The sequence below is a fragment of the Giraffa tippelskirchi genome, chromosome 6, assembly GCF_054371585.1.
Source record: "Giraffa tippelskirchi isolate mGirTip1 chromosome 6, T2T-mGirTip1v1.2.pri, whole genome shotgun sequence".
NCBI classification, from domain to species: Eukaryota; Metazoa; Chordata; class Mammalia; order Artiodactyla; family Giraffidae; genus Giraffa; species Giraffa tippelskirchi.
Window position 1 is genome coordinate 44,370,215 of NC_137280.1, and position 27,164 is coordinate 44,397,378.

Here is a 27,164-nt window from a genome sequence, read left to right on the forward strand (position 1 = left end):
ATAAAATAAGGTAATAATTATGTTGTAGGGTGTTGTGAAAATTAAGTAAGATGAAACAACTTGCCTTCTGTATAATATTTATTAAATCTATTTCTTTTTTCTTAACCTGTCAATGAAGGCAAAAGGGAGACAGAACTATGCAAATTCTATTATAGATAAATATGCTTTCTTTCAGTGGTTCATGGACCAGCTGCATCAGAATTGCCTGGAAATTTGTTAGAAAAGCAAATTCTCTACCCCTGCTAAATATCTACTAAATCAGAAATTCTGAGGGTGGCACCCAGTTATCATATTAAAGTTCAGAAACCATTGCTTTATGTGATCTATCTTCACAGTCCCTGCAACAGAGCAATGGGTAAAACTGAGTAGCTCGGTGACGTGGTAAAATCACAAAGTGGTTCATTAAGAGGAACCATTAGAATGCAGATGGCAGGCAAAATAACGCTCTTCCTGAGAATAATGGAAACCTATAGAACACAGTTGTCATTTTACTGTTGGAAACATGGAACCCTTTCTACAGCTATGAACCTGATTGATGGAATTCAGAGACCTTATGAGATCATCTCTGTGCTTATATTCCTTTTCCTATCTGAGTCTATATTTGATGATAAATATTATCTGTTAATTTATTATAGGAAAAAATGTATAAAAAGGGACATCTGAACCCCAGGAAAATAACAAGGCTCAAAGTGGTATCCGTGATATTGATGGAGCTCTTAATGGGCCCACGGGGTGCTCTTCTAGGACTTGAGAAGTTGCCGGCTGCAATGAACAGTGCTATCAAAGTGGACAGATGTTTGGGACTCTATGGGGCCTGCAGTAGGTAGGCTCACAGGGTTACGGCCTTAAAGTCATAGCTTGGTTTGTACCCACAGAGGACAAGGCAGATTGGGGTCTCAAGAAACTACCATGCAAGTGTGATAGAGATAAAATCACAAATACTGGGACTTCTCTAGTGGTCCAGTGGCTAAGACTCCAGGCACTCCCAAAGCAGGGGGACTGGGTTTGAACCCGGGTTGGGGAACTAGATCCTACATACAGCAACTAAGACCCAGTAGTTCTATGTATTTTCAGAATGCCTTATGCTGCTACTTTATGGACTAGATCCAAAATTAAGGAGAACAAATTCATATATTGAATTCTTTCCATAGAAACATGTAACTCAAATATATCACAGCACTTTTTTGTTGATTGACTCTATCAAAATCAGTTCAGTTCAGTTCAGTCACTCAGTTGTGTCCGACTCTTTGCAACCCCATGGACTTCAGCACACCAGGCTTCCCTGTCCATCACCAACTCCCAGAGCTTACTCAAACTCGTATCCATCGAGTCGGTGATGCCATTCAGTGACCTCATCCTCTGTCACCCCCTTCTCCTCCTGCCCCCAATCCTTCCCAGCATCAGGGTCTTTTCCAGTGAGTCAGTGCTTCCCATCAGGTGGCCCAAGTATTGGAGTTTCAGCTTCAGCATCTGTCCCTCCAATGAATATTCAGGACTGATTTCCTTTAGGATGGACTGGCTGGATCTCCTTGCAGTCCAAGGGACTCTCAAGAGTCTTCAACACCACAGTTCAAAAGCATCAATTCTTCGGTGCTCAGCTTTATAGTATAGTCCAACTCTCACATCCATACATGTGATATACATTTATAGTCCAACTTGCACAGCCATACATCAAATGTGTATCAAAATAGAATGGCCAAATTTATTTTGAAAGAAAAAGTGTTAAGTATACTATAAAATGGAAATAAACTTCTTCCTCATTGATAATCTCTACATAAAATATGAGAATCTCAGAAATGAATAGTCTTCTCCATTTTTAAAAGAAGTTCTATATTCAGGAAATATAAAGTACATGATGCTTCCTTTTATTGCTGAAAAGAATTTAAACTTGATTGTGGGCTTAAAGTAACTTTAACAAAAATAAATTATGATTTATGTGTATGTATGTGGCCATGCCACTCAGCATGTGAGATCTTAGTTCCCTGATCAGGGTTCACACCTGGGTCCCCTGTAGTAGAAATGCAGAGTTTTAAACACTGGACTGCCAGGGAACTCCTCGAATTATATTTTGAGATGATATTTAGCTCTAATTACAACTAGAGTGAAGAATGTCTATGGAGAAGATTATCTCAGGATAATGTATTCTTTCACCATCATTCTTTTTCATCTTTTTCATTATCTCAAAATGTGGGATAAATTGTTTTAACATTATGTAAATTCTGTCAATTTGTGTAATTTGTTCTGGATTTATTTCAGTTCAGTTCAGTTCAGTCGCTCAGTCGTGTCCGACTCTTTGCGACCCCATGAACTGCAGCACGCCAGGCCTCCCTGTCCATCACCAAATCCCGGAGTCCACCCAAACCCATGTCCATCGAGTCAGTGATGCCATCCAACCATCTCATCCTCTGTCGTCCCCTTCTCCTCCTGCCCCCAATCCTTCCCAGCATCAGGGTCTTTTCCAATGAGTCAACTCTTCGCATCAGGTGGCCAAAGTATTGGAGTTTCAGCTTCAACATCAGTCCTTCCAACGAACACCCAGGATTGATCTCCTTTAGGATGGATTGATTGGATCTCCTTGCTGGATTTATTTATAGCATACTAATTTTCACTGAATGGAGAAGGGAATGGCAACCCACTCCAGTATTCTTGTCTGGAGAATCCCATGGACAGAGGAGCCTGGCGGGCTACAATCTATGGGTTTTCAAGAGTCGGACACCACTGAGCGACAAAGCACAGCACGGCAGGTTTTGCTGAAATCTGTTTGCTAACAATATATACCAAGGGATTGGAATTCCATTCTTGATTTGACAAACTGTTTTAAAACGCCAAGTGTTTTTCCATTTGCTTCCACTGTGTGTTTTATTTGACATCTATCGATTATTTTTTAAACGCTAGTAAAAAGACCAGGTACGATTTTATGGCCAAATATGTGATTTTTTCCCCCACTCGTAACCAATTTGACGTAGCAAGATGACTGAGGCAGAAGAGCTTGTTTTTCATGACACAAGGATTTTTCTTCTCTTTTGGAAAGGTTTTCTCAACCTCCAATGGCCACAGAACTGTGAAGGCCTGAACCAGGGAAAGGAGGCCGAGCCATGCTGGTGAATTCCCCTGTCCCTAGTTATCTGATTTAAAGATGCTGGAGCCAAATTCTCTTCCATTTGGTTTGCAAACTCCTTCCATAATTAAAAATTCTCTTCCACTAAGAGAGCCCAGGTGGCTTACTGGTCAAGAATCCGTCTGCAAGAAAGGAGATGCAGGTTCAATCGCTGGGTCAGAAAGATCCCTGGAGAAGGAAAGGCAACCCACTCCAGTATTCTTGCCTGGGAAATCCCATGGACAGAGGAGCCTGGAGGGCTACTGCAAAAGAGTTGGACATGACTTAGCAACTGAACAACAACAATCTATGTATTACATTATCTACTAAAAATGGGCAGGGTGTCTTCCAAGGTTCTTCCTTAGAGGGAAGCTGCTCTGTTTCCCTTAAACATCAAATCTCTTCAGTCCCAAAGCCCCCTGGGGGCAAGCCCAGGGCAGTCTCTTCCTGTAACTGTGTGTCCTCCGTCCAAGGGGTTTCCACGCAAGAATACTGGAGTGGGTTGCCATTTCCTTTTCCAGGGGATCCTCCCGGTTCTTTACCACTGCACCAGTGGGAAAGCCCATTCCTGTAACTGGAGGGCCTGAAATCTTCAGTGGTGGCTAGAAGCCCAGGGCTGGGTAGTCTGCAGAGCAGGCATGATTTAGGATTCCAGTCTTTTCCACTTGCCAAAGGGGAAGACTGAAGGACCTGGAAAGGCTAGTGCTGGGATATAGGCCCCTTAGGCTGTCAACAGGTCTGGGCACCCTGGGGCTCCTGAGTCTAATGACTCACAAATGCCCAGGGGCATTGCCAGGGAGAAGAACCTTGCACAGGGCCAGTCAGGAACTTTGTCAACTTATGAATTGCCAAATTTGGCAACTTTGGTCAACTCACAAATTGAAAAGTCCTCCACTAGTTACTTGGGGAGGTGTATGCCATTTTCTTGCTGTTTTCAAGGAGTGGCAGGATTTGAGGGAGAGGAAATACAAAGGAAGAACTGGATGTGTTTATATTTGTTGTTCACTTGCTAAGTCATGTCCAACTCTTTGTGACTCCATGGACTGCAGCACTTTACCAATAGCAAATACACAATATCAAGAGACATTAAAAATTAGAAGTCTACATGTGAATTATCTTAATTATAGAAATACTTAAATGCAAAATGAGAAATTTTCTCCGGGATACCTAATCCTACAACCGATCTGTCATCCATCAATTGGTCTGTCAGTCCAGGTTTCCAAACTGATTTCAGATGTCAAATGAGAAGAGAGTAGGTTTGTGGTTACAGCTGTTTACTTAATTCAATCTGAGATAGTGCCTGACCTCTAATTTTCTCATAATAGATGACAAACTGCAAGACTGAGAATTCATATTTTGAAAGAAATATTAATACGACCAGCCATCCATTTATTGAGCTTGCAAAGTTCTAACTCCCAAATAAAAGGGGCTGATCAGTACCAAAGGGGTTCCTATGGAATAGAAGTCCAAGTTTCTCAAACCTGCCTGAAGTTAAGAATCACCCTCTTGGACTTACCTGGTGGTCTAGTGGTTAAGTCTTCATCTTCCAGTGCAGAGGATGTGGGTTTGATCCCTGGTCGGAGAGCTAAGATCCTACATGCCTCCTGGCATAAAAAAAAAACAAACACATAAAACGGAAGTGATATTTTAACAAATTCAATAAAGACTTTAAAAATGGTCCACATAAAAAAAAATCTAAAAAAAAAAGAATCACCCTCTTGCCTATGTACCCTCAGGGTGGAGGGTGGAAGGAGAGGAGGCTGGGGGTACTACAAACTAAACATTATTTTTCTACAAATTCCAGGAAGGTTTTCTGAGTTTTTTGCTTGTTTTTAATATTTTGGCCATACTGCAAGGCTCTTAGTTACTTGACCAGGGATCGAACCCATGCCCCCTGCATAGACAGCATGGAGTCTTAAACACTGGATCACCAGAGAAGTGCCCTGTTTTTGTTTTTTAATTGCTGTCTAGGAAAGAAGATGGGCTTACTTGGTAGCTCAGCTGGTAGAGTCTTCCTGCAATGCAGGAGACCCCGGTTCAATTCCTGGGTTCAGAAGATCGGATGGAGAAGGGATAGGCTACCCACTCCAGTATTCTTGGGTTTCCCTGGTGACTCAGCTGGTGAAGAATCTGCCTGCAATGTGGGAGACCTGGATTTGATCCCTGGGTTTGGTCCCTGGGTTGGGCAGATACCCTGGAGAAGGGAATGGCTACCCACTTCCGTATTCTGGCCTGGAGAATTCCATAGACTGTACAGCCCATGGGGTTGCAAAGAGTCGGATGCAACTGAGCGACTTTCACTTCACTTCAGGAAAGAAGATGATTGTGTGAATTTGGGGTCAAAAGTGAGACCACACAGTAGCCAAAAGGTGGAAGCAACCCGTGTCTGTGAACAGATGGGTAGATAAACAAAGTTGGTCTCTATATCTAGTATCTAATGGAACAAGATTCCACCTTAAAAAGGAAGAAATTCCAACTTGCTACAATATGGATGAATCTTGAGGACATGATGCTGAATGAAGCAAGCTGAAAGTAGAATCCTGGTTTCGGGGTGTTAAGGAACAAAGAATGAATGTGTCATAGGTACAGAGTTGCAGTTTTGCCAGATGAAGTGCTATAGAAGTGGATGGTGGTAAGGGCTGTACAACAGTGTGAATGTACTTACTCTCCCTGAACTGTACAGTTAAAAATGGTTAAGATGGGGAAATTACCTGGCAGTCCAGTGGTTAGGACTTTGCAGTTTCACTGCAGAGGGCACAGTTTCCATCCCTGGCTGGGGAACTAACATCTCACAAAATATGAGTGGCCTGGCCAAAAATAAAAAAGGTTACAATGGAAAATTTTGTTGTGTCGGTTCAGTTCAGTTGATCAGTTGTGTCCGACTCTTTGAGACCCCATGAATTGCAGCACACCAGGCCTCCCTGTCCATCATCAACTCCAGGAATTTACCCAAACTCATATCCATTGAGTTGGTGATGCCATCCAACCATCTCATCCTCTGTCGTCCCCTTCTCCTCCTGCCCCCAATCTTTCCCAGCATCAGGGTCTTTTCCAATGAGTCAACTCTTCGCATCAGGTGGCCAAAGTATTGGAGTTTCAGCTTCAAAATCAGTCCTTCCAATGAACACCCAGGACTGATCTCCTTTAGGATGGACTGGTTAGATCTCCCTGCAGTCCAAGGGACCCCCAAGAGTCCTCTCCAACACCGCAGTTCAAAAGCATCAATTCTTAAGTGCTCAGCTTTCTTCACAATCCAACTGTCACATCCATACATGAGTACTGGGAAAACCATAGCCTTGACTAGACAGACCTTTGTTGGCATAGTAATGTCTATGCTTTTTAATATGCTATCTAGGTTGGTCATAACTTTCCTTCCAAGGAGTAAGCGGCTTTTAATTTCATGGCTGCAATCACCATCTGCAGTGATTTTGGAGCCCCCCAAAATAAAGTCTGCCACTGTTTCCATTGTTTCCCCATCTATTTCCCATGAAGTGATGGGACCAGGTGCCATGATCTTAAGTTTTCTGAATGTTGAGCTTTAAGCCAACTTTTTCACTCTCCCCTTTCACTTTCATCAAGAGGCTTTTTAGTTCCTCTTCCCTTTCTGCCATAGGGTGGTGTCATCTGCATATCTAAGGTTATTGATATTTCTCCCGGCAATCTTGATTCCAGCTTGTGCTTCCTCCAGCCCAGCGTTTCTCATGATGTACTCTGCATATAAGTTATATAAGCAGGGTGACAATATACAGCCTTGACGTACTCCTTTTCCTATTTGGAACCAGTCTGTTGTTCCATGTCCAGTTCTAACTGTTGCTTCCTGACCTGCATACAGGTTTCTCAACAGACAGGTCAGATGGTCTGGTATTCCCATCTCTTTCAGAATTTTCCACAGTTTATTGTGATCCACACAGTCAAAGGCTTTGGCATAGTCAATAAAGCAGAAATAGATGTTTTTCTGGTACTCTTGCTTTTTCAATGATCCAGTGGATGTTGGCAGTTTGATCTCTGGTTCCTCTGCCTTTTCTAAAACCAGCTTGAACATCTGCAAGTTCACAGTTCATGTATTGCTGAAGCCTGGCTTGGAGAATTTGGGGCATTACTTTGCTAGCGTGTGAGATGAGTGCAATTGTGCAGTAGTTTGAGCATTCTTTGGCATTGCTTTTCTTTGGGATTGGAATGAAAACTGACCTTTTCCAGTCCAAGTTCCTATGCAATATTGCTCTTTACAGCATTGGACCTTGCTTCTATCACCAGTCATATCCACAACTGGGTATTGTTTTTGCTTTGGCTCCATCCCTTCATTCTTTCTAGAGTTATTTCTCCACTGAACAACTCCAGTAGCATATTGGGCACTTACCGACCTGGGTAGTTCCTCTTTCAGTATCCTATCATTTTGCCTTTTCATAGTGTTCATGGGGTTCTCAAGGCAAGAATACTGAAGTGGTTTGCCATGCCCTTCTCCAGTGGACCACATTCTGTCAGACCTCTCCACCATGACCCATCCGTCTTGGGTGGCCCCACACGGAGTGGCTTAGTTTCATTGAGTTAGACAAGGCTGTGGTCTGTGTGATCAGATTGGCTAGTTTTCTGTGATTATGGTTTCAGTGTGTCTGCCCTCTGACGCCCTTTCGCAACATTTTACCACATTTTTTTTTTTTTTTAATGAGATCGACTATAGCTACTACAAATAGACAACCCAACATGAGTTCTGGTGCTCTAAAAGGACTACCCAGATAGAAGGGCTTTCCTAAGCTGTAAGTGACTTTTCTCCTGCTAGCTAAGCCTTTGTTCCTAATCTCTGCCTATCTGATCGCAGGCTTGACTGTGATGGGGGGCTGGACACTCCCCTACTCCCGAGAGGAGCTTCACTTTCGAAGTGTTTACCCCAGACCCTCTCTCTAAGTAGCTACCTGTCAGTTTCCATTTCAGCTCTACCTTTCTATTTACGGGACGGCCGACCACTGACTGACATATTACCTGTATTGATTCTCTAAGAGCCGTCAAGGTGGAGGGAAAGACTATTCTAAGGCCACCCTGAGCTCTTAGCTGAGTGGGCTCGTAAATGTCCCCATTAAAGGTTTCATTCAATAATAATCTTGGCAAAAGTAAATGGACATCGGTCTCCCACCCCCACTGCTGATCCAGAGGCCATTATCAATGGACAGAGAGCGCTAAGCTGTGGTAGTATCAGTTTCCACATTTTCAAATGATTCCTCTAATGAAAAGCTGTGCTCTTTTCAGGCCATGAAACAACGGAGGAAAAGTCTATTCATTTAGGTATTGTACATATTAGTTTATCTATTTATGGCTAGCTTATTTATTTATCGCTAATGCTACCATCAGCATTCCCTGGGTGTAACGTTCACTCCCTTAATGATTGGTTGATAAGCCTGCTAAAAACCAGACATGCTGAAATTGCCTTGAATTGCTACCATGCAGCACACACTATTTTGATAGCGTACAGGATAACTGAAGTGTATTTTTTCATTTCAAACACAAACCCCCTGCCCTTATATTCTGTGTTATTCGCCTCATATCAAACATTTCATATTTGCACACCTAAGTGATCCAAAGCTCATAAAGATCCATTTTCAACCATGTTTGTAGGAAATAAGTACATCACCACCTTTAGCCAAATATCCTTCAGTCATTGAAAGATCTTCACCACCAAACTGAGCTCTTTTATGGCAAGACTCATCTCCCTCTTTCCCACTGTCCTTTCCTTCCGCCCCATCCTTCCTTCATGAAATAAACACTCAGCACCAAATTTGGATATCTCAGCACCCGTGTCTTGCCCAGCAGGGACTCAATGGTTGGCGACAGTTTTTTCTGGAGAAAAAGTACTGCCCCAGTGAGACTCATCTTTGAGGGCTCTAGGAAAAGAGCTGGGACTTTGCACACTGGTGTTTTGGGAAGATTAGGGCCCAGAACTGGATTCACTGTTTCTGTTAGTGCAGTTCGATGAATTTTTTTTAAAGATTTTTCTTGACGTGGACCATTTTTAAAGTCTTTATTGAATTTGGTACAGCATTGCTTCTGTTTTATGTTTTTGGTTTTCTTTCTGGACCTGAGGCATGTGGGGTCTTAGCTCCCTGACCAGGGACTGAACCTGAACCCTCTACATTAGAAGGTGAAGTCTTAACCACTGGACCACCAGGGAATTCCCTGAGAGATGTTTTTAAATGTTCAATTGCATGGCTGTTCTGTGCACATGGAGAGAAATAGGAGTAATGAAAGGGGATACAATGACATGTAAGTGTTCTTTTATTAAATTCTGCCCTCCTCCCTTTTCTTTTGTTATGTGAGACATAAATGTAAAAATTTGAAAGAAATGACCAAAAGAGCCCTTAAAGTCACTTCAGAATTGTGTTCTGCTGAAACTTAACAGGGGCAAGAGGTGGGTGGCCAGTCAGCCCACAATAGCGCACAAATCGGGGGAGCCGAGAGAGGGGTAAAGATACTTCCATTCCCAACTTAAAAGCCTGACGCCCGGGGCTATTCTAACCTCCGTTGGATGTGAGTCTGCATGTGAAACCCGGGTCCCTCTCCTGATCCTGGACACTCCTGTTTCCTCTGAGACCTGCCTTCTCTTCCCACTACGCACTGTCTCTGCAGTGTCCTGAACTCCCAGTGGTTGTTTAATTGCAAATTGTGTCCGACTCTTGTGACCCCATGGATGGTAGCTTGCCAGGCTCCTCTGTCTCCGGGATTTCCCACGCAAGAATACTGGAGTGGGTTGCCATTTCCTCTTCCAGGGGATCTTCCCGACACAGAGATCCAACCCTTATCTCTGGTATCTTCTGCATTGGCGTCAGATTCTTTAAATCGCCATCTCCATCCTACATTTTGACCTGACTTCCTACTACTGTGTGCCGTGTACCCTGGAGGCAACTAATTTTGCCAAGTGTCCAACTAAACTAAAGATCTTTCCTACAAGTCTGACAGCCCACCAGATCCCTATCTTAGTGTCAGACGAGTGTATGCTCCTCCCTTCTGTCTCGTCACAACAAAGATTTGGAGCAATTTAGGAATGGCCCCACCACCTCCTACCCAGGTTCCTACCTGGCAGTCACACCTCACCTCCAATTCGTACATTTCATCTCAGAAGCCTGAGGCCCATCATCTCCACCCCAACTGACACAATAGCTCTAACGTCTATTGCTGCCCCTCCAGATCCCTTCCTTCTTAGCCAGAGGCATCTTTTCAAAATACAAATCACTTCTCTGCTTGAGGCCTTTTACTAGCTTCCAAGTTATAGTCCAAAAATTTTAACTTTAACCTACAAGGTCTTTCTGAAACACAATCTCCCTCAGGGCTCTGCTTCAGCCACTAGCTTTCTGAAAGTCTCTTTAACAAGTCAGATTACATTCTGCCTCAGGGCCTTCACTGATTGCCTTCTGCCTGGAGCACTCCCCACCCTTCTTGAAACTAGCTTTGAGTGCTGTCCACCTTGATTTGGATCTAAACTCCACCATTTAACCAGTTATGTGACCTTTAGTTTCTGTAGACTATCTGTGACATACAGGAAATAATAGCACTTACCTGATTGAGTTATATAAGGATTAAGTAAAATCATGTACCTAGCCTTATCCTTTCTAGTAGAGAGTTGTGGATGTGAGAGTTGGACTATAAAGAAAGCTGAGCACCAAAGAATTGATGCTTTTGAACTGTGGTGTTGGAGAAGACTCTTGAGAGTCCCTTGGACTGCAAGGAGATCCAACCTGTCAATCCTAAAGGAAATCAGTCCTGAATATTCATTGGAAGGACTGATGCTGAAGCTGAAGCTCCAATCCTTTGGCCACCTGATGGGAAGAACTGACTCATTGGAAAAGACCCTGATGCTGGGAAAGATTGAAGGCAGGAGGAGAAGGGGACAACAGAGGATGAGATGGTTGGATGTCATCACTGACTCAATGGACATGAGTTTGAGTAAACTCCGGGAGTTGGTGATGGACAGGGAAGCCTGGTGTGCTGCAGTCCATGGGGTCGAAGAGAGTTGGACACAACTGAGCGACTGAACTAAACTGAACTGAACCTTATCCTTAATGTCTAAGGCAGTTAGTATGTGTTCAATAAATACTAGAGATAAGCACCATTGTTATTTTCTTCTGTGTTTCCAATAAACATAGTAGCCTATATTTATAACAGGGTGGTTCAATATTTATTGAATGAATGAATGAGCACAGGAAAGATTAGATCTGGCCATCCCTTTATTGTCATTACTGTGGCTTCCCAGGTGGTGCTAGTGGTAAAGAACCTGCCTGCCAATGCAGGAGATGTTAAGAGACACAGGTTTGATCCCTGGGTGGGGAAGATCCCCTGGAGGAGGGCATGGCAACCCACTCCAGTACTTGCCTGGAGAATCCCATGGACAGAGGAGCCTGGTGGGCTACTGTCCGTAGGGTTGCAAAGACTGAAGCGACTTAACATGTGCATGTGGAACTAAAGAGTGAGAGCAGCCGCCCAGGGTATGTGACCACATGGAGAGGGGAGAACAAGGACACAGAAGCAAAAACCAAGTGGGAAAGCACAGTGGGTGTGAACACAAGGAGGGAAAAGTCATGATGAGCTTTCATCCTGTGATGGGAGGTGGGGAGGTGACAGCCCAGATCTGCCGGGTGAAATCTATGGGGGAGAGGTGGGGGTTGGGTGAAGGATGGGAGTCGTGGTGGGAACATGGGATGTGTTCAAGGTAAGCTTGAAGAAGTTAACACTATCCTGGGATGCTTCTGCAGGATCTCATATGGCCACCAGCAGGCTGCTTCTACACCTTGTCACTTTTATACACTCACAACAAATTCACATGTTTGCCAGTGATCAGAGCCAATGCACACCCATTCTGCTATATACAGTATATAATCTGGCACCAGTCTTAGGAGACAACTAGACACTGGGCACTGAAAGTTTTTTTTTTTTTTTTTTATTGGCCACACCTTGAAGGATGTGAGATTTTAATTCCCTGACCAGGAATCAAACTACACCTACATTGGGAGTGCAGAGTTTTAACCACTGGACCACCAGGGAAGTCTCAAGACTTAAAAAATGTCTGTAATTCTAGGAATCCATTCTATAGAGAGTTAGAAATGCAAAGATTTATGAACCAGCGTGTTCTTTGCAGCGCTGTTTTTGACAGTGAAAAACATGATAACATAAATGTCCAGTAACAGGGCTGGTGGCATGTGAATACAATGGAGTGTTGGGTAGTTTAATATAATTGAGCTTTTTTCAAAGGATGTTTGACATTCTTTCTATAAACCTACTGCATGACATTGGGCAAAGCTCACAATGTTGTGAAGCCAAAAAAGAACCCAAACTCTGTATAGCAGGTATGTATCTGTACAGAGCTTACAGATGGGTAGAAACTACCATTTGTCAGAAGTTAGTAACTAGGCAGAGGAGATTAGCCCGGAAGCCCTCCTGGCAGGCCTTATTTAAATTCTTTCAGGGCTGTCTTTATGTGCTGAAGCTATCCTGCCCTCCAGGACAGGCTTGTCAGTCCACTGGGCTTCAGTTTCCTTGTCTGTTAAATGAAGTGGTTGAACTATTTTTATCATGGATAAGATAAACAAACATGCAAGGAAGGTGCAATCTCCCTTAACATTTGCTATTGTCAGCCCTTCCTTTTTGGGCCCTGTTTGGAGAGGCCAAATTGCTGTACAAAGCTGCTAAGAATTTGAAAACTCAAGAAGCAGGTAGCAGCCTCCAGTGGGGCAATGGAGGTGGAAAGAGAGACTTAATTGTTTATTTTGGGGGGTGGGGGCACGTGGTAGATTCTGGGGAACACATCACTGTTCCCAGGGACCTGAGAACAGATGGCCAGGACACCATCTCCTGGCTGGGTATCTAGGGGGCCAGTGGCCACCCTGGGTTCCCTCTCTCCCTGGTTTTCTGGATTTGGGTGGGAGTTACTTCTGCTCTGAATCTCAGAGACCCTTCTTTCCCGCCTACGGTGGTCCCTCCCACCAGCAAATGATTTCCTCGGGGTGATTTCTGGGTGTGGGAATGCCAGAGATCAGCGAGGTGGAGATCTCCAAGGGAATGGGGGAACATTTGTTCTCGGGCTCTACCGAAACACTAAATTGGAGGACGTTTCGTTGGCCTTGTCATTTCCCATCACGTCCCAAATTCAGCAAACTGGGAGGAAAGGCGCCAGGGGCGAGAAGGGAGCGGAGGCATCCAGACCGCTGGCCAGCCGGCTCCACCCCGCCCGGGTCCTGCCAGGGGCGTGTTTTGGAAGCGCGAGTTCCCTGCCGGTGGTAGGGGCTGGAAAGGGCTGCGAAGGGGCGCCGGAGATGTTCTGCAGCCGCCCCAGCCGCCACCACTTCTTAGAACTCCACGACCTCGAGCGAGGAAAACCAGGAGAGGATCTGAAGAGCAGAATCGAGATTTTTGAAGTAATTGTTTTTTTCTCTCATCTTTGGGGGAGATTGATACTCCGCATCCAGCCACCTACAGGTAACCGTTTTCCAGTCTCCGTCCATCCAGGTTACGTCTGTACGTCGTTCTTCAACAGAAACTGTTTTGTGAACTGCGCCTTCTCCACTTACTGTATAATGAACACTTTCTGTTTACTCAAAGTATCCGTCCGTAAAAATGACTAAACGGTCACATTAAATCCCACTGAAAGGATGAGCCATGATTTAGAATCAATGTTGATCGTTTAAGTAGCTTCTAATTTCTCAATATTAAAAATAGCTGCGCTGAGCACCCGTGTAGGTATTTGCCTACATGCCGGATTGTTTTACATCCGAATCAGTTTCTAGACAGGAACGAATGAACCAAACATAGGTAAGAAAATGGTAAGGTTCATTTGGGCCCAGGTGTGCTGCAGTGATGGAGACTGCAACAGCAGCTATTGTTAATCCTTTCCTAATTTTTTTCTCTAGCTGCGCCCCTCTCCCCCGTCTCCTCCACCAATAATTATTATTCCGAGCTCTCCTGGGTAAAGCGTGGCCCTGGTTTCACCTGGACTACCAGAGATCTTCCCATCAGGGAGGACTGACCCTGCCAAGAGACCAGGCATCTAGAGTGAGGCTGGGAGTTCTGGAAGGGAACAGGGACAGGCGCGGCTCCAGACCCAATTTATGGATGAATGTCCGTCCCAGATGACCGACCCCTCCCCATCCCCTGCTTGGGCGTGGCTGGGGGCGGCGGGGGGTCGTGACAATGGCCTTGACGACAGGTGGCCCTCAACTGAGCCTCTGGCCATGGGGAGCCGCAGTCTCCCCTTCTTCCTTTCTCCTCTCCCTCCCCAACCCCACACCGGACTTCCTTCCCCCTCCCCTCCACCCGCGGCTGCCGGAGCCCCCACGCCCAGGTGAGTGGGAAGCCCAGCCGCCCGCCTGGGGCCAGAGAGGGGGCGGGCGAGCAAGCGAGGCTGGGGTCAGCGGGCATCCTGCAGTGAGAACCGGGGAGGGGAGGCGGGGCACGGAGCCTCTCCTTGCTCCCCGCGCAGCCTGGGGCATCCGAGCTCCTACACCCGCATCCAGGCTGCACCCCGGCCCGCCCCCCCGCCCCCCTCACCGCCCTAACCCTGGAGGCTGGGCCGGCTCTCTCCTAACTTTGGGGAGCCACCCAGGAGGCAGCTAGAGACCCGCCCTTTGAGGAAAGGTCTAACTCGGGGCTCTCTACTTGACACTGAGATGGGGCGACCGGTTTCTTTTTTTCCTTTTTAATCATAGTGTACAATTCGAGTAAGATAAGCAGGACAATTCCAAGCAGATCTAGAAAGTTCCTTACGCTATGAATGATCGCATGATGTAATAGTAAGTAATTCAGGAAAGGAAGAACAATAAGAAATGCGAGCACCGCAGGGACCCCAGGCTTATCCCGGCGCAGGGCTGACTCTGGGAGAGAGTCCTCCTGGGCTTTTTGGGGCTCCAGGCCAGGGCATCGTCAAAAGGGCGCTGTGGGCCTTGCCGAGAGTAAGGCTCGGGTTTTCTTTCTTTCTTTCCCGGGATCCATCCTGTTCTAGGCCTGAGTTTTCAGCATCTTACGGGGACCGCCTGGCTCCCGGCCGCGATCTGATGGCATCTCTGTCCATCTCCGTGGACGCTGGAATCTCCCTGCTGGTTCTGGCTCCACTGGGCTGTGTGGTCCGTAGCATCCGCCTCTTCTTAGGGTGAGGTCGCTGAGACTCGTTTCAGCCACTGGCTCCTGGACACGTGGGTGTGCACAGAGTTTTTGGCCCTCTCTCGGCTCAGGAACTGCCTCATCCCACGTGCCTCGTAGTTCCGTGCGCCGCAGAAATGGGGGCTTTGGCAGCAGTAACTGCTCAGCACAGGAAGTTATCCAGCGCCCTGAACAAAGATCACTGACATGGACAAAGCCTTCAGTGTGCCAGAGTTCAAAATAAGAAAATAGTAAAACAAACAAACAAACAAAACCTGGGAGGAAACAAGGTGTGGAGCAGAGGAAAACTTTGCAAAAATCTCAGACCTCCCAAGACAAACTAAAAAAGTTTTCTGGAAGGGGTGCTGTTTTTGGTTAACTTCTAATTTCAAATTTCAGTACATTATAGTCAATGAATGTGGCCTATGTAAACTTCTAATTTGAGGAATTCATTGAAATTTTTACCTGCCTAATTAATACATGGCTAATAGTTGCAAAATATACCATGAGTGTCTGAAAAGGATGTGTAATTTTTTGTTGGGTAAAAAAATGCATGTTTATGAATTCAAGTCTGTTAATTGGATTGTGTTACTTAATCATCTGCATGCATATTTTTTGTATGCATTTGATCTGTTGATTTTTGAGTGATAGGTTAAAATCTCCCATTCCATTGTGGGTTTGTCAATAATTGTCTTGCTGTCAGGATTTACTTTACTTATTTTAAATATGTGTTACTAGGTATGTAAAGTTGCCTGGCTGTTATATATTCTTGGTGGATCATACCTTTTATGAATATAGAATATTCCTCTCGGCCCTTTTAGTACTTTTAGCCTTGATTGTCCTAATTTGTCTGATAATATTTACTATATCTATTTTCTTTTTATTAGCATTTACCTGTTAGATCTACTTTTTTCCATTCTTTCCTTTCCTTTTTTTTTGTCTTTTATTATACTCTTAATGAGAGGTGGAGAAAACAGTGAGTCTGATAATAATTTTTGCCATTTCGGTATTTCCCAAATTGTGTGTGTGTGTGTGTGTGTGTTTGTGTGTGTATGTATATATATATATATAAAATTTTTGTCCCTTTCTGTTCAGATAACCCTGTTCTGAATTTTACTAGGAACCTCCATCCCCCAAGGGAGGGGTAGTGAGGGGGTCTGAGATGCAGGACAATGTACTGGTGGCAGCTGTTGTTTTTCCAGAGGATGGGAGAGCTTGAACACCCAGAAAACTAAGACAGTTCAACGGGACTGAGCAGTGGTGTTTTGATAAGCTCACTTTTACATGTTTGTTACATTTTTCTTAATTTATTTGGTTGTGTCAGGTCTTAGTTGCGGCATGTGGGACCCAATTCCCTGACCAGGAATTGAACCCAGGCTTCCTGAGTTGGAAACACTGAGTCTTAGCCACTGGACCACCAGGGCAGTCCTATATTTGTAACTATTTTTAATTTTGAATCCCATGCTGGTTTGATTTGTAGGAATCGAAAATTGTACATGAAAAATCCACACTTGGGTGCCCTTTTATGGTTTTTTAATATACAATATGGACATTGAGTGAAATCTAGACAATAATAATTAAGTTGATTAGAAGTGTGTCAATAAACTGGGTAAAAAAATTCTATTCATACCTATTAGCTCAAGCTATAAATAGGTTAAAATCATCTCCTTCCTTCCAGTTCAGTCAAATGAACATTTCTTTTTACTTTTGGTCTATTTCTGTTAGTGTATATTTCATACTCAGTATTGCCTTAATCCACTGGCCTGCCTTTCCACGAAACGAGTGTGGTGTTTTGGTTTTATAATATGTTCTATGATTTGCCGTGTGGACTTTTTGGCTCACTCTCTCTAATTCCAAGTTGTATTTTTCTTTCCCATTTGTCTTGGGAAGTATCCCTTTATTTTAAACATTTTCCATTTTAAAATCACAACTCCTGTACTGAAATACATCCATTCTTCTGTCTTACTGAGCAATTTAGTTTATGGAACAATAAACTCCAGGTTATTAAAAATATTTTGCCTAGAAGACAGAGTTGCTGAACTTCCATTTGAAGTAATTTGATGGAGATCATAATGGAACCTTTTGGGGAGCTTGGGGCATAAGTTTTGAGAGAGTTTATCATCTTGGCCATTTTTTCATCAATCACATTTCTAGTTAGGTTTCCCTGCAGTGCCTCTGAGCAAACATTGGGTTCTTATGCAAAAGGCTTCTTATGAGAGATTGATTTGTTGATTTTTAAAATGCCTCTTAAAATAAAAATTCCCATTAAATTTCATATTGGAAAAAGAAGCAATATGTATGATTGACATCACCAAGAATGTCTTGTGTGTGCTACTCACATACAATTTTTTTGTAGTCATTATATTGAACATGTCTCATTTTGAGAGTATGACCTTGAGTTGTCATTGCTTTAGAAACCATGGACTGGTTAGGACATCCATTAATGTCCTCGAACAAATGCTATAGCAGAATCCCTAAGGGAGACAGGGATTTTACTGGTCTCTGGACACAGGAATCCATTTGTTGGAGCATATGCTGAGTGTGATGAGCTGTAAAATGAACTTAATTTCTGTGCCAGACCAAACAAGGTGAAAGCCTGAGCAACTGGATAGGATGAGGGCTGCATATCCTTTGGATAAAAAAAATCACTGCCTTATTTTCAGATATTGTCACATGAGGTTTTTTTGGTTTATTTGACTAGGCCATGCAGAGCAATCAAGAGGAACATGAACATAATCTAAGTAAGAGCTCAGTCTTTAGGAAGCTCTCATTGTGAAATCTTTAATTTCAGGTTACACTTCATGCAGAATAGTAGAAGAAAAGAGGACAATGCCTTTTCGCTAAAAGCATCCTGTAAGTGAAACTGTTAATACCATTCTTGTGAGTTCTTGTAGCTGCAAATTTTAAAACAGCAGAACTGGAATTTTCTGTCTTCCACTTGAGGGTACCTGATTATCAAAGCAGGAACAGTATAACATTTTCGTTTTATATTTACTACTAGGAGTTCATTTGAAGTTTGAAAGTATTTTTCTGGCTGAGATTCTCTTTATTTAATAGTTTTTCTTTATTTTCCACGTTAATTTTTTCCTTGCTATTGACAGTTGCTCTGCTGTTTAAAGACAGCACTCACTACATGAAAAGCAAAGCCCATATTTTTTACTTCCTACCCCACCCCACCCCCACTCAGTCATAATTGCTTTGTAAGCAGAGTATTAGCCTTACAATGCTGCCCAGTATGGTAATTAGGCTTGGAGATTTTTAAGCTGTTGTATTTGAAATTCTACTTGCTTTTACAAATTAAGAACCTACCTCTTCTTTTCTGACAGGCAAGTGTAGTAATTAAGAGCATGGACGTTAGAAACATATAATTAATTGTATGATTTGGGGCAACAAACTTCTGAGATAACAATTCCTATCACACAGGCTTTTAGTTCGAATTCAGTATTTTCTAAATACTTAGAACACTACTAGTTCAAATATAGTAGTACTTTTTTTACTCATTGTATGATGGATATTAAGTCCTTTCTGAAAATAGGATTATATTTTATTTCTAAAACTTTAAACACCCTGACTAAAATTTTACCTTCAAAAAATTTGATGTGCCAGGCCCGTTCTAAATACTTTATGGTGGCTTTTGTTATCATCTCAACCTCTTGTACAGATGAGGAACTGAAACACAGAGAGAAGAGTAATCTGCCCAAGTTAGAGCTGCGACTCCACACAGGCATCCCACCGCAGAGCCCTGTTAATTTTTAAATTTTTCGACTAGGTAAGACATTCACATAACTTAAAAATAAAACAAAGTACATATACAGCAAATATATATGGTGAAGTATCTTTCCACTTCTCATGAGCAACCATTTTTACCAGCTTCTGAAATGTCTTTCCAGAGTTTCTTTCTACAAATACAGATGTATGTCTTATTTCCTCTGCGTTTTCTTCTATGTGAACTTTTCTTATTTATCAACATGTCTTCAAAACCTTTTCCAATCAGAACACAGAGGTTTCTCATTCTTTTTTTGGAGCTGCATAGTACTCCATTGTATGGATATGCCATAGTTTATTTCGTTTATCTCTGACTGATGGGACTGTTTTTTTCCGGTGTTTGCTAATGTAATTAAGGCAGCAAAAGACAAGTGAATGGTCTTCCCCATTCTCCGTTCGCTTGTGTGCAAGGACAGCTGGATGCATGCCAGATGAGGTTAAATATGTGTAACACTGACAGATATTGCCAAATTGTGGTCCAAAGGGGGCTGTGCCAGTTTACACTCCCCCCACCAATGTAAGAGGGTACCCTTTCCCTCACAGCCCTGCCAAGCTTGTTACACAATTTATGGAGTTTTGCTGTTTTGTAATCCCAGGTGACTCAGTGGGTCAAGAATCTACCTGCAGTGCAGAAGATGCAGGAGTCTTGGGTTCGATCCCTGAGTTGGAAGATCCCCTGGAGGAGGGCATGACAACACACTCCAGTATTCTTGCCTGCAGAATCCCATGGACAAAGGAGCCTGGCAGGCTACAGTCCATAGGGTCACAAAGAGTCGGGTATGACTGAGGACTGAGTGACTACCACCTTCCATAAATTAATCTTGGAAAACCATGGGTGCTCTGTTCACATTTTTTTTTTTCCCGAGATATGACAGCATTTTGTTTTATATCCCTAGTATTTCATATCCCCAGTGCCCAAGCCCAATATATGTTTGCTGAAGTGCTTTGCTCAGTCACTTCAGTTGTGTCTGACTCTGTGATCCCATGGACTGCAACCTGCCAGGTTCCTCTGTCCACGGAATTTTTCAGGCAAGAAAACAGGGGTGGGCTGCCATTTCCTTCTCCAAGGTGTTCACGTTTTAAACTTGATATCTAAATGTGTTCCCACAGTGTTGAGTCCAGGACTGAGTATGGAGAATAACTGAAAAAGAATTGCTTATATTTATTTATTTTTCTATTCTAAATGTTTTTTTCTTCTATTCTAAATATTGCTTTATTTACACAAATAATTCTTGCATACATTCTCACTGAGAATTACTCAATACAGATAAAGCAATAGTCTCCTTTGTTTTTCTTACTTCATTACCAGCTCCCTCCTCCTTAACAGGTTAGTGTGTTTTCTCAAGAAATTTGTCAATGCATTTACATGCATATAGAGACCCACTGGCAACATATGCTTTTATTTTGTGGAGTCATTAAAAAACTTATTCGATCACACTGCACATAACTGTGTAGCAGTTGGGTTTTTCATTTTACCGTAAGTCTGGATGTACTTTTCTTGTCAGTTTCTAGAGAACTATCATTATTTTTAACTTCTGCACAGTATCTAAGAGGGCTTCTCTGATGGCTCAGTGGTAAAGAATCTGTCTGTGTGGCAGAAATGTTTGCTTTGTGACCCTATGGACTGCAGCCTGCCAGGCTCCTCTGTGCATAGAATTCTGCAGGCAAGAATACTGGAGTGGGTAGCCTATCCCTTCTCTGGGGAATCTTCTGACCCAGGAATCAAACCAGGGTCTCCTATGTTGCAGGCAGATTCTTTACCATCTGAACTACCAGGGAAGCCCTAAGGCTATGCTTCTCTTTTAATAGAGGTGTGACTAGACAGGAGAATATAAGGAAATGCAAGATAGGTGACTGGAGTAGTCATTAAAAAGGCTCCCTTTCTGGGGCCCCAGGAAGGCTTTATGTCCTGGAGCAATGATCAGAGTTTAGTTTGGATTGAGTAAGAGTGGCATTTTCCTTTGTCAGGCTATTGGGAAGCTCCATAACCATGGAAGTAAAGGATGTGGAACTTAATTCCTTTAAGACCATCCAAGGTCACAGGGTGTCTGAAAAGTCTTTGTGTACTGCAGGGGTGGTTACGCTCCAGTTTGAAGACTTGCCTGTGGGACGGGTCCATGGGAGGTAGAATTTTCAACACCTCTGGGAATGTTCATCTCCATTTGCTTGGGTGCCACCAAGAAAGATGCTGGCTCTCATTTTAAAGCTGTTAACAACCAAGGTACTGAGAGAAGTTCTGAAACTTGTCTAAGGTCACACATTTGCTAATAACAGAGTTTGGGATTGCCTTGATAAAGTCTAAAAGTATAAGCAGTTCCAAAAATAGATGATCGGAAATGGGAAAGACATAAAAAACAGGGATTAGGTAGGGGAGGGTCTTCCCTAGTGGTCCAGTGGCTAAGACTCTGAGCTCCCAATGCAGGGGATCGGGGTTTGATCCCTGGTGAGGGAACTAGATCCCATATACTGCAACAAAGAGCTGGGTGCAACCAAATAAATAAAAAATAAGCATTTAAAAATAAATTAAATGTAAAAAAAGAATTAGACAGGGGTTTGTAAGCTGTGAAGGCCAGTGAAGAGTTTTAAAGCATGACTCCGAGTGGCACTTTTGATTGCACCTCTGGCCTTGTTGACAAAGGTCCTGAGGTGACTATCAGGCTAGAAAGTGGGGAGAACATTTGGAAGGGGGGTGGGAGTTGGTGGGCCAATCATATTTCTGAGTTATTCTAAGGATGGTCATCTTCACCTGAAGCAGCTGTGCTTAGTGCTTTGCACCTGAGAGAGAGCAATGCATAGCTGTTGATAAACCTTAATGACCTGTCTCAGCATCACTGGTGTTTTATGAAGAGCTTTTCTGTTGCTTTTTCACAGTGGAAAGATCATGGTTTTTTTTTTTAATTTAATTTTTATCTTTTGATATGGACCATTTTTAAAGTCTTTATTGAATTTGTTACAATAGTGCTTCTGTTTCATGTTTTGCTTTTTTGGCCACAATGTATGTGGAATCTTAGCTCCCTGACCAGGGTTCGAACCCACATCCCCTGAATTGGAAGGCAAAGTCTTAACCACTGGATTGCCAGGGAAATCCCAGAAAGATTATGTTTTGAATACATCATTTTTTTTCAGTCTTCAGACTAGGAAGGAAGGGCCTGTCAACTTAAAAAATAGTCACAACCTAAAAATTGAGAGTTATGTCTTTGTACATATTTATATTTATTTATTTGATTTCGCCGAGTCTTAATTGCATCATGCAGGATCTTTAGTTGACCCATGTGAACACTTAGCTGTTGCATGTAGGATCTTAGTTCCCCGACCAGGGATGAGACCTTGGCCCCCTGCATTGGGAGTGTGGAGTCTCAGCCACTGGACCACGAGACAGGTCCCGACAGTTATGTTTTATGCAGTGGGAAGTTTTAGGCCTTCAAGACCTGAGATGCAGCATCTCAAATAACCCTGAGAGAACTGCTGTGAGGGGGTGGGGGGTCTGGGGGGAGGGGAAGATGAGGAGGGGCGTGCAGGAAAGAGGGAGCAGTCACCTGAGATGGCAGAGGAGGGATAGGAGCAGGGGAGTGAGTAAAGCCTTTCTCAGAGGTTTCAGTAGGTTGTAACCCTGCCCTTCGAAGTGGAAAGAGACAGACCACCAACAAGCTAAGTAGTTCAACATATCAGCTCATGCAAAGAGCTGAAATGATTTCAAAGTTCAAAGTAAAATCTATTTTATTCTTTATTAGTTTCTTTTAAAATTTTTTTGGCTCTCTGGGTCTTCATTGTGGTTCGAAGTCTTCCCCAGTTGTGGCATACAGGCTTGGTTGCCCAGTGGTATGTGGGATCTTAGTTCTCTGACCAGGAATCAAATTGGAAGGTGGATTCTTTACCACTGGATTACCAGGGAAGTCCTTAGTCTTTTCTTTAAACTTCCAAATTTCATGTAATTTGGGGGACAATTGAAGGTTGAAGCTAGACCAGGCTCTAAAAGTGACTGAGGGAAATAGAATTGATTCGAAGTCACAAGCTTGTCTTGGTGGCAGAGGATGTCCCATCTGCACAGATCTCTATATCCTGAAGGAGATGGGTTGAAATCAGTCTGAGTTCCACAGTGGTCCTCAAAGTGGGGTTCCCTGGATCAGTCCCCTTGTCATCATGCTGTACATTAGAATCCCCGAATTTATTCATCTTATAACTGGAAGCTTGTCCCCTTAGACCTATATCTCCCACTGATGAACCAATGGGTTTTTAAAATGTGGTATATATACATATGTGGGCTTCCCTTGTAACTCAGTTGGTAAAGAATCTGCCTGCAATTCAGGAGACCTGGATTCAATCCCTGGGTCAGGAAGATCCCCTGAAGAAGGAAGTGGCAACCCACTCCAGTATTCCTTCCTGGAGAATCCCAAAGACAGAGGAGCTTGGCAGGTGACAGTCCATGGGGTCTCAAGAGCCGGACACGATTTAGTGACTAAACCAACTAACCAACCAACCATATACACATACATACAATGGGATATCATTTGGCCATAATAAAAAGGAAATTGTGCCATTTGTAACAGCATGGATGGACCTTGAGGACACATTATGTTAAGTGAAATAAATCAGACAGAAAAAGACAAATGTTGTATGATCTTACTTATATATGTAATTTAATAAGCTGAACTCCAAAGAAACAGTAGGATAGTGGTTATCAGGGGCCATAGCACAAGTAGGGAGGGAAGTTCATTTCACTAGTTAACTTTTTCGATATGCCTTCTAGAAAATTCAAAATATTTCTATTGAATAGTGTTGGTGTAGGATATTAGAAGATTTGCTACATATTTTGTCATTTTCCTGCAGAGAAGAAATGACTGCATCGTTATCATCATATTCTTTCTCTGGCCGTAAGCAACTCTTATCCAATATCCTGAATAACAGAGACCCTGCATTTTTAAGCAAAGTCCCCCCAGCCATGCCATCAAATAGTGCTGGTGCAGCAAGCAAAGTGGTTATGATTGGAGAGTGGGTAGTCTGCATAGGACTATTATTGAATTACCGTAGTCCAACCTGGTTGGCATTAAAAAGTAAGATTAAACAAAAAAAGATGATTAAAAAAACCAATAGGGACTCTGTGTCTTGCAATAAAATTGCCTCCTTAGTTTGCCCTTGCAGAGTTTAGCATCAGTGCCTTATTGATCAGAATTAGGAAGTTAATAAGGTTTGGGCTAATTAATCAGCTGGGTAGGGACTGGAACTGCACTGCAAGGCTTAATCAAGTCATCAAAGCTCTCAAGCCATGAAGAAGGTAATTAAAGGAAAAGGATGCCTGTTATATAGTAACAGGAGATCAGGAGAGAGCAAGAGTGAGATAGAGAACCTCCATTTTCTTTTGTACACTTTCTTGACATAAATCAGACCCAATGACCAGAGCACTGCTGCTCAGCTTCCTATCAGAGAGTTAAGTTGAATGAATGTATAAATCACCTCATTGGGTAATTTACTTGCCCTAGACCAAATGTCAATGAAACTATACTTATTTATAGCAAACTTTGTCTTTGCCAAGTTCTGCAGAAATGAATTCCTTAGGATAACTTACGGCTGTCATTAATGGCTACCGCAATTTTGATTTAGAAGCAACAAACCATTCAGTGGTTGATTATCCATCAGGTACTGAGACCTCTGCTTCCAGACATTGCGTACCATGGACTACTGTACTGTGGACCTTATAAAGTGTAGAGAGCTATTTACTCAGGGAGATTATGTAGTATGGCAACTTGGTGATCCTCGGGGTATCTTTTCTTCCCTCTGGGTCTCCCTCAGTCTGTCCCCTCCACACCTTCTTCCCCCCAGTACTTCACTGTACCATTCTGAAACTCAAATGAGAAAGGAAGGGAGACAATGTGGGGAAGATGTTAGGAAGAGGGAGAACATGTAAAGGAGTGGAGGATGCTTGAAGGCCAAGGCAGAGATTCTCATGTGTGATCTAGACATCACCCACGTGCAGACTGGATAGACTCTTTTGGCCTGGGGAGATGAACTAAACTCAAAAAGGAGCTGAGGTTTGTAGTCATTCAAACTGGTTCTGATCTTACAACTTAATGAGGGTATCAGGAAAAGCACTGCTATTGTACAGGTGGGTGACTAGCAGGGCCCTGAGAGTCCATTGTGTTTAGGAACCAGAATTCCAGTGTGTTTGTCAAGACTCAGACAGGGGAAAGGGGAGAACAGAAGCTAGATCTCAGGGACAGGGAGAGAAAGCCTCTTCTTTCCAGTCTTCTTCTTTCTCTCTTGAAACTCTCTCTTCCCTCTCCTCTTTCTTTCAGGACCTCTAGCATCTGTGTGGGCTCATTGAGCTAATTAACATCTGAATGTTCCCTCTTTTTCCTGCGCCCCACCCCTCTCACTCTCTCAAATCTCTGATTCCTTGAGTCCCTCTAGTTCTTACTGTCTTGTTAAGGTGTGAGTGAGACCTATCTCTAAATTAGTCCATCTATTCAATGAAATGGAATTTCCCTGGGGAAATTCTGAAAATAAAGGAATGAGGGAGTCTTAGACGTAACAGATATCAAAATGTTTTATAAAACTACAAGGTGTAACAGTTTATTTAGTAATGATGCATGAATATATAGATCAAGCAAAGAGAACAGGGCATACAGAAATAGAGCAAAATTCATTTCAGAATGGAGAAGAGTATAGGAGAAAAGGGGACATTTCAAATCAGTGAGGTAGAATACAATTTAGTCATTAAATAATGTTGAAGCGGTACTTCCCTGGCAGGCAGTGGTTAAGACTCCAGGCTTCTAATGCAGGGGGTGCAGATTCTAACCCTGGTTGGGGAACTAAGATCCCACATGCCATGTGGCAGTGTCAAGTTCAAAAATAATGGCAATATTAATAATAATGTTGAGGTAATTAGCATTCTTACTCCCAAATTCAATTCCAGATGGAGAAAAGCATATATAGGAGGGTAATCATTGCTTCTTTACTTGTAATTGACAAATATGGGAAGTAACCTAAAATCTGTTGTAGGGTTAAATAATTTATGATTCCTCAGGAATATTGGGCTTCCCTGGTGGCTCAGACAGTGAAAAGAATCTGCCTGCAATGTGGGAGACCCAGATTTGATCCCGGGGTCAGAAAGCTCCTCTGGAGAAGGGAATGGCTACCCACACAAGTATTCTTGCCTAGAGAATTCCATGGACAGAGGAGCCTGGCGGACTACAGTTCATTGCATCAAAAAGTCAGTCACGACTGAGCAACTAACACTCACCTTTTCAGGAATATTAGGCTTGTCTGAAAGGGAAAAGGTGTGCTATGGCAAATATTACCAAGAAATATTGCTACATTTGAAAAAGAGGGTGAAGAACTGTATCTGGCACATCTTATGTAAATATATGTATACACCACACACATATGCCTATCTGCAGGGAAATTTCTAGAAAGATAATTTAAGAAACTAAGAGTGGTGGAGATTTACTTTTCTTTACACATACCCATTTTTAGGGCTTGAATTTTTAAATAGTTTTTTTTAAACTAGTTTAAAAAATATGTGAAGGAGTTGAATTATTTCTAACAAATGACTTCTGGAGCAGTTTGGGAATAATGCTAAGATTTGGGGGTGAGGGTAAGAACAGAGTTTGAATCCAAGGGAATCTTTGACAAACTATGTAGCTTATGGGCAGATAGCCTTCCTGAGCACAATTTTTGTTTAATGGGAATAATAATCCCTTTTAGGTTTATTTTGAAAGCCAAATACCTTCCTATGTCCATGTGTACAATTCATAGCATAATGCCTGACATTTAATATGTGCCGATTTAAGGATGAGATGGTTGGATGGCATCACTGACTCGATGGACATGGGTTTGGGTAGACTCTGGGAGTTGGTGATGGACAGAGAGGCCTGGCGTGCTGCAATTCATGGGGTCACAATGAGTCGGACATGACTGAGCGACTGAACTGAACTGAACTGAACTGATTTAAGTGCAAATTCCCTCCATTTCAAATAACTCTTTATCTCAGGGGCCTACTACCCTCTCAGTCCAATTTCAGAGAGTTCTTGCTGATAGGTTGTGAACTTTACCCTTTGAAATCAGAAAAGTAAAATACCAGAGTCTGTAGACCCTCCCCCAGTCACTTTTTCTCAATCTCTCTACTTCTGTTTTTGCTTTTCTCTGGTCTCCTTTGAATTTCCTCTAAACTCTCTAACCACTCTCCTGCCAGATC

The 27,164-nt window shown here is 42.9% G+C and overlaps 1 protein-coding gene across 3 annotated transcripts in view; it reads left to right on the forward strand.

Annotated features, from left to right (window-relative positions):
• Positions 1-14,314: 14,314 nt before the first annotated feature.
• Positions 14,315-27,164, forward strand: part of SLCO5A1 (solute carrier organic anion transporter family member 5A1) — a 270,020-nt gene continuing 257,170 nt past the window's right edge. For 2 of the 3 annotated variants that reach the window (XM_081501821.1, XM_081501824.1), the window contains exons 1-3: positions 14,315-14,414; positions 18,000-18,061; positions 18,870-18,977. The gene's annotated coding sequence lies outside the window, so the exon portion shown is untranslated. The remainder of the gene's footprint in view (positions 14,415-17,999; positions 18,062-18,869; positions 18,978-27,164) is intronic. The other variant, XM_081501823.1, reaches the window with a different exon arrangement.